Here is an 8,385-nt window from a genome sequence, read left to right on the forward strand (position 1 = left end):
TGCTGTGAGGCAGTAATGATAACCATTACCCCATGCGGCCGATTGTGTCAACAGTATGATGAGGTAGTAGGTGTAGTCTCTCAATATAAATAGAGGAACATTTAAATGACACAGAATTCTAAAACATTGTTGCCAAGCAGTCCAATTTTAGGAACATTTTAATTGAATCCAACAACTGTGTGGTGAGATTAAACCTACTTTTCAGAGTATGAGTTGTCCAGCAGCGATTTAGGACAGCTATAGGGCATGTTATGTCTCTACCTGGACGGATTCAGTCTATCCTGAGGGCAGATAGGAAGATGTTACCAATAAAGTAGCCCTTTGGTGTGATATAACATTTACGATCATCAAACCCCCTTATGTATAAATATAATGTGTCCTTCTCAAAATTGTCTGTACTTTGTCTTGCAAGTCAAAAGAAATAATGAAGTAATTACCACCTTACCTTTTGTGATCCTGTTTTTCTATTCATAGTTTGTAATGCAAATTACAATATGTAATCATTTTCTCAAAAGCCATCATTAGTATGAAACTAACAAAAGCTTGTATAGCAGCGAATGGAGAAGCCTAGGTGCAATAACAAACTGTTTGGAAAATGTCATTTGAAATATTCTGAACCCTTAGAGTTTGGTTTCTGCATTAAATTCAAGTAAAATAGAAGAAAGTTACATATATAGCCTTAATAACATTCTTTATTATAAAGGGTCCTTCAGTTGCCACGGACAGTTATAAAGAGGGAGCATTATAGATTTGCTAGCATCCCATAAAAAAAAAAAAATTTGATCATACCTTATAAGTACAACTCCCCTACATGCATAGGAGGCAACCACTGCGATCTATGAAGAGCAATCTGAATTTATTATGGGTTGTTGACTCTTAAAGGTGCCTACACACTAGACGACCTGCAAACAATGCAATGTCGTCAACGATTTTCTTTGAACTCTCCCTGGCAACTCCCCAGCATACCAGGATATGATATGGAGAAAAAACAGCACAATGTGACGTAAGATCTATCATTCACGATCTAATGATTTGCATATCTTTATTTCGTGCGCGATAGCAGACAGATGCATGCATGGATCAGTGAGATCCGTGATGCATGCATCACTAAACAAAAATGAATAACAGATGCACGCAGAGCCGGTCCTGGCTGTAAAAATACAGGGGACGAATGACGTAGGGGTCCCCCCTGTATTTACACAGACTCATGGATCTACACACAATAGATGAGTGATCCGTCTGCTGCTCTCTGAGTGGTGACTAACCACTCTAATGGAATAAATCAAAAATGGAAGAAAGCGCAATGGAATATGAAATTAAAAATAGCTATAGCATAAATGACAAGATGGACAAACTTGGACCATATATATGTCCACAATAATAGTACAATAACTGTAAGATAATATATTCAACAATACTGTATACATACATTTAAACATAAAAAAAAAATACTGTATAAAATTTGATGGTCAGATTATTGATCTGAATGTATCTCCATGGATCATGTGTCCATATACCTCTATCCGATGTTAGAAGTGTATAAACAATCCCAGATAGTAGGAAAGGAGAACTAATGAATAGTTTGTTCACTTACTGTATATAAGCTACACTATAAGAGTTAATTTGAACGGTGGTATTGTACACAATACAAGCTGACCTGTTTATTTGGCTCCTGATTTTCACTCCAAATAAGAACAGAGGGCAGTGTCCGGAATGCCACTCTGATAATATATGTCACCGCATGGAGGGATAATCTCCTAATGGTATGATGGAACTTCTTATAATGAGGCACCGGGAACGAGTCAGTCCAGGGTTACCACTATTAGTGGAGCCACCCGATAGGAGCCCTCCGACTGGTCCATGCTTCCTCTCAATAACTGCGGCAGCTGATGATCGCTGTAGCCGGGTGTCAGCTAGTGTGCGGCTGATGATGATCGCTGCAGTCAGTGGTTGAAGCTCCGTGTGTAGGAGAGCCAGGAGAGATGACAAGCCGGGTGTCAGCTGGTGTGCGGCTGCTGAATGGGAGCCGTTTTTATAGCTCCATGCTCTGTCTGGAACTCAGCAGCAGAAAGTGATAAGCCACCGTGGTAGATGGTCAAAAGATCCTTATAATGAATGAAGAAATAAGGTTACTAACGCGTTTCTCAGCCCTCTTGTGTCTGGCCGTTTCCTCAGAGACAATGATCCTTATTTCACATGGAACTTAAGATATACCTTCAGTCATTAGTAAAATATATGCAGGTGAAATCTCTGCTAGTATCCATTATTATCAATCTTAGCCTTTAATTAGCCCAGGTCTCATATCCAGTGTGTTTCAGTAAATAGAGAACCTGGGACCCACACACTAAATAAATATTACATATAGATATTTATACACAGTGCATAATTGATAAAAAAAACATATATATGTAATAAACACATTATAAATTAAGCTATTGATAAACAAACCTCCTCCCAAATATTTAATAACATATACATCTCTCTATACTTAACAAATTTACCTAAAGGCATATAACAATATAAATTAAATAATAATAAAAGATAGATATTGGTCGACTTACTAGTATAATGAATCTATAGAACTCACATATACATGGAAATTGATGATATATATGACAATATCTATAAAGAGAATTCCAAAAGGACATACTCTCCCAATTATTGTCAGTAGCTCAGTTAAACAGGGAAAGAACAGATATAAAGAACTGGGTATAAACATACATTTATTTATTTGATTAACTCTTATAGCGTAGCTTAAATAAGTGAACAAGCTATTCATTAGTTCTCCTTTCCTACTATCTGGGATTATTTATACACTTCTAACATCGGATAGAGGTATATGGACACATGTTCCATTCAGATGCATTCAGATTAATAATCTGACCATCAAATTTTATAGAGTATATATATATATTTTATGTTTAAATGTATGTATACAGTAGGGGTGAGCGGGTTCGGATTTCTGAAATCCGAGTCCCGCCGATCCGAGTCAGGCTCAACTTTTCCCGTCTGACTCGGATCTGAAATCGAGGCAAAACGTCATCATCCAGCCTTCCGGGTCTCGCGGGTTTTGGATTCTATATAAGGTACCCACGTCGGCGCCATTTTCTCACTCGGCTGTGGACAGTGAAGAGGGAGGGTGGGAGTTAGGGCTGGCTGGGCTGTGTAGTGTAGTGCAGTGTAGTGCTGTGCTGCGCTGTGCTGCTGTTGTCCATAGGGGCTGTGTCCACTCCTCCAAAGTCCATAGGGGCTGGCTGGACTGTGTTGTGCAGTCAGTTGTCCATAGGGGTGCACTGTCCATCAGGGGTGCTCCTCCCAAGTGCAAAAAAAATCAATATTTTTTCTGTGTCTGTGAATTGTGTGCGCAGTAGCCGCACGTGCATCAACAAAGTAGCGCCAAGCGTGCGCCTGTATCATAAGTAAAGGGCTGGCTGGCTTGACCGTTAAAGGGTGCTGTAACCTCCAAAGTGCTCTACAAACCAAAGAAAAAAATATTTTCTGTGTTTGTAAATTGTGTGTACTGTGGCTGCACGTGCATCAACAAAGGAGCAGCGCCAAGCGTGCGCCTGTGTCCCATAAGTAAAGGGCCGGCTGGCTTGTCTGTTAAAGGGTGCTGTAACCCCCAAAGTGCACTCCAAAAAAAATAAAAATATATATTTTTTTGTGTTTGTGAAGTGTGTGCGCAGTAGCCGCACATGCATCAACAAAGTAGCGCGAAGTGTGCGTCTGTGTCATAGGTAAAGGTCTGGCTGGCTTGACCATTAAAGGGTGCTGTAACCCCCAAAGTGCACTCAAAACCAAAGAAAAAAATATTTTCTGTTGTTTGTAAATTGTGTGTACTGTGGCTGCACGTGCATCAACAAAGGAGCAGCGCCAAGCGTGCGCCTGTGTCCCATAAGTAAAGGGCCGGCTGGCTTGTCCGTTAAAGGGTGCTGTAACCTCCAAAGTGCACTCCAAACCAAATAAAAAAATATTTTCTGTGTTTGTGAATTGTGTGCACTGTGGCTGCACGTGCATCAACAAAGGAGCAGCGCCAAGTGTGCACCTGTGTCCCATAAGTAAAGGGCCGGCTGGCTTGTCCGTTAAAGGGTGGTGTAACCCTCAAAGTTAACTCCACAAAAAATAAAAAATTCTCCTTTTTTTCTGTCTTTGTGAATTGTGTGGGCTGTAGCTGCACCTGCATCCTCAAAGCAGCAGCGACAAGTGTGCGTCTGTCTGTTAAAGGATGGTGTAACCCCCAAAGTGCACTCCACCAAAAATAAAACATTTTCTTCTGTGTTTGTGAATTGTCTGCACTGTACGTGCATCCTCTAAGCAGCAGCGCCAAGCGTTCGTCTGTCTGTTAAAGGGTGGTGTAACCCTCAAAGTGCGCTCCACAAAGAATAAAACATTCTTCTTTTTTTTACTGTCTTTGTGAATTGTGTGCACTGTAGCTGCACGTGCATCAACAAAGGAGCAGCGCCAAGCGTGCGCCTGTATCCCATGAGTAAAGAGCCGGCTGGCTCATTTCTTAAAGGGTGGTATAACCCACAAAGTGCACTAGTCTCCAACAAAAATAAATTATTTTCTGTTTGTGTGCGCCTTAGCAGCACGTATATATCAATATAACATAAATGGAGGACCAAACTTTCTCCGATAAAAATAAAATAGGGAAAGATCAAGAACCTCTTCCTCCTAGTGCTGAAGCTGCTGCCACTAGTCATGACATAGACAATAACATGCCATCAACGTCGTCTGCCAAGGCCGATGCCCAATGTCATAGTAGAGGGCACATGCAATCCCAAATGACAAAGTTCAGGAAAATGACCTTAAAAAAAACCTTTAAATCATCAGAGGAGAAATGTAAGCTTGCCAATATGCCATTTACGACACGGAGTGGCAAGGAACGGCTAAGGTCTTTCCCTATGTTCATGACTAGTGGTTCAGCTTCACATGACGATGGAAGCCCTCCTCCCACTAAAAAAATCAAACGAGTTAAGCTGGCAAAAGCACAGCGAAGAACTGTGCATTCTAAGAAGATATCACAAATCCCCAAGGAGAGTCCAAGTGTGGTGGCGGTTGCGATGCCTGACCTACCCAGCACTGGACGGGAAGAGGTGGCTCTTTCCACCATTTGCATGCCCCTTGCAAGTGCTGAAAGGAGCACCCACAGTCCACTTGCTGATATTCAAATTGAAGATGTCACTGTTGAAGTACAACAGGATGAGGATACTGGTGTAGCTGGCGCTGAGGAGGAAGTTGGCGAGGAGGATTCTGATGGTGATGTGGTTTGTTTAAATCAGGCTCCGGGGGAGACAGTTGTCCGTGGGATGAAAAAGCCCATCACCGTCATGCCTGGGCAGAAGACCAAACATTCCACCTCTTTGGTCTGGCAATATTTTTATCCAAATCCGGACAACAACTGTCTTGCCATATGTACCATATGTAAAGGTGAAATAAGTAGGGGTAGGGACGTTAACCACCTAGGAACATCCTCCCTTATACGGCACCTACAGCGCATTCATAAAAAGTTACTGTCAAGTTCAGACCGTAAGCAGTCCAGGGACACCTAAATCCCGTTGTCCTGTTGTATCCAAGCGCCTGCAAACCCCACCGTCAACTCCCTCCTCGTCAATTTCCTCCTTAGTCAGGATCGGAAGTAGTCCTGCAGGCCATGTTACTGGCATGACTGACTCTCCTTTCCGGGATTCCTCCGGAGGATCCTGCATTGCTATGCCTACTGCTGCCGCTGCTGCTGTTGCTGCTGCTGGGAGTCGTTCATCATCCCAGAGAGGAAGTAGGAACACCACTACTTTTACTAAACAATTGACCCTCCAACAGTCCTTAGCGAGGAGGATGAAGTACGACAGCAGTCATCCTGAAGCAAAACGTATATCTGAGGCCTTGACTGCTATGTTGTGTTAGACGTGCATCTGGTATCCGCCATTAGTGCAGTGGGATTTAGACAATTGATGGAGGTAGTGTGTCCCCGTTTCCAAATCCCGTCTAGATTCCACTTCACTAGGCAGGCGATACCGAGACTGTACAGAATCGTCAGAAAGAGTGTCCTCAGTGTCCTGAAAAATGCGGTTGTACCCAATGTCCACTTAACCATGGACATGTGGACAAGTGGAACAGGGCAAACTAAGGACTATATGGCTGTGACAGCCCACTGGGTAGATGTATCACCTTACGCAGCAATAACAGCAGCGTCACCAGTAGCAGCATCTCAGAAACGCCAGCTTGTTCCAAGGCAGGCTACGCTGTGTATCACTGGTTTCAGTAAGAGGCACACTGCCGACAACCTCTTAGAGAAACTGAGGGAAATCATCGCCCAGTGGCTTACCCCACTTAGACTCTCCTGGGGATTTGTGATATCTGACAACGCCACCAATATTGTGCGGGCATTAAATCTGGGCAAATTCCAGCACGTCCCATGTTTTGCTCACACAATAAACTTGGTGGTGCAGAATTTTCTGAAAAGCGACAGGGGCGTGCAGGAGACGCTTTGGGTGGGCCAAAAAATTTCTGGCCACTTTCGCCATTCAGCGATTGCGTGCCGAAGACTGGAGCGCCAGCAAACAGTCTTGAACCTGCCCCGCCATCACCTGAAGCAAGAGGTTGTGACACAGTGGAACTCAACCCTCTATATGCTTCAGAGGATGGAGGAGCAGCAAAATGCCATTCAAGCCTATACATCCACCTATGACATAGGCAAAGGAGGGGGTATGCACCTGACTCAAGCACAGTGGAGAATGATTTTCGTGTTGTGCAAGGTTCTCCAGCCCTTCGAACTTGCCACACGTGAAGTCAGTTCAGACACTGCCAGCTTGAGTCAGGTCATTCCCCTCATCAGGCTTTTGCAGAAGCAGCTGGAGAAAGTTAAGGAGGAGCTAAGACGGAGCGATTCCGCTCGGCATGTGGGACTTGTGGATGAAGCCCTTCATTCACTTTGCCAGGATTCCAGGGTGGTCAATCTGTTGAAATCAGACCACTACATTTTGGCCACCGTGCTCGATGCTAGGTTTAAAGCCTATGTGGTGTCTCTCTTTCCGGCCGACACAAGCCTGCAGAGGTGCCAAGACCTGCTGGTGAAAACACTGTCAGCTGAAGCGGAACTTGACACGTCAACAGTTCCTTCTTCATTTTCTCCCGCAACTGGGGCTGCCAGAAAAAAACTTAGGTATCCTAAGCAACCCACAGAAATTGTGGAACAAAAAACAGTCCCGCACTAGAGAATGTGGAGTACAATGTATGTTCAAACATATATAATTTCAAGTGATATTAATTTTAATGTTTATCATTCCAAATGTTTTAAAGTACAAAATTCCTATTATAAATTTTAGTTCCAACAATATGAATACTTTATCACTTGGATGGTGCCACCAATACCTCTATATATCACGTAGACAAAAAACAAAAGAAAAGAAAGATAGAGTTCCTATCTTTGGTGCACTCTAATACATTATTGTATACCACCAATTATTATAGCATTATGTATGTATTAAAATATATAATCTTTATTAATCATTATATTAAAATATGTATACTAAGGGTACCATATAGCGAAATATGGATAAAATCAATAACTCATAATTAAAGAAAAAATATATAACACACATTAAACAAAAATAAAATATGTGAATGATTGAATCAAAAAACACAAAAATACAATGAAAATAAAAAAGTTTTCCAAATTCCGCTGTCTTGTAATTATTATTATGTCTTCACCATTAATATTTTCCCTACTTAGGTAATAATAGGAGAGAAATAAGTTGAATTAAATGCAACAATCTATTCATTTGTATTCATTTCCCTAATATTATACACTGTTGCCAATGAATAAAGTTTTCATATATTGTATTAGTTCTCTCCGTTTAAAACATCCAGTGGGACATAAGAAAATTATGTTATACTGGGATACTATTTAACCAGCTTATACTATCACCATAAGTAAAAGAAAAGACAAATATTAATTCAGCCTATCATAGGTATATATTTTCCTCGACCTTTACAAAACTACAGGGTGCATAAAATCTCACTTTTAGTATCATAAGCTGCACTCCTGATATAGTGATGCTGCAGTCCTGTTTATCATGTGTTGCATTCGTGTATTCTGAAATTTTTGATAGACATGTGTTTCCCTCAGTAACATTACATATATTAATCGTACCAATGGGGAAATTCACAGAGATATATCTTCTGGAAATTGTAAGTGGAGCTCTAGTTTGCTTCACAATTTACATGCTATCACGCGTAAGAATACTACAACTCTGTTTGTCATTACACGCGCAGGTGTTATATACGTGCATGCAGTAGTTACAGGCAGACTCTGTTTGTCATTACACGTGCACGTGTTACATCCGTGCATTCAGTAGTTACAGGCAGACAAATGTTTCCTTCAAT

Source organism: Taudactylus pleione, unplaced genomic scaffold (genome assembly GCF_031769625.1).
Source record: "Taudactylus pleione unplaced genomic scaffold, aTauple2 ptg000225l, whole genome shotgun sequence".
In the NCBI taxonomy this organism is placed as follows: Eukaryota; Metazoa; Chordata; class Amphibia; order Anura; family Myobatrachidae; genus Taudactylus; species Taudactylus pleione.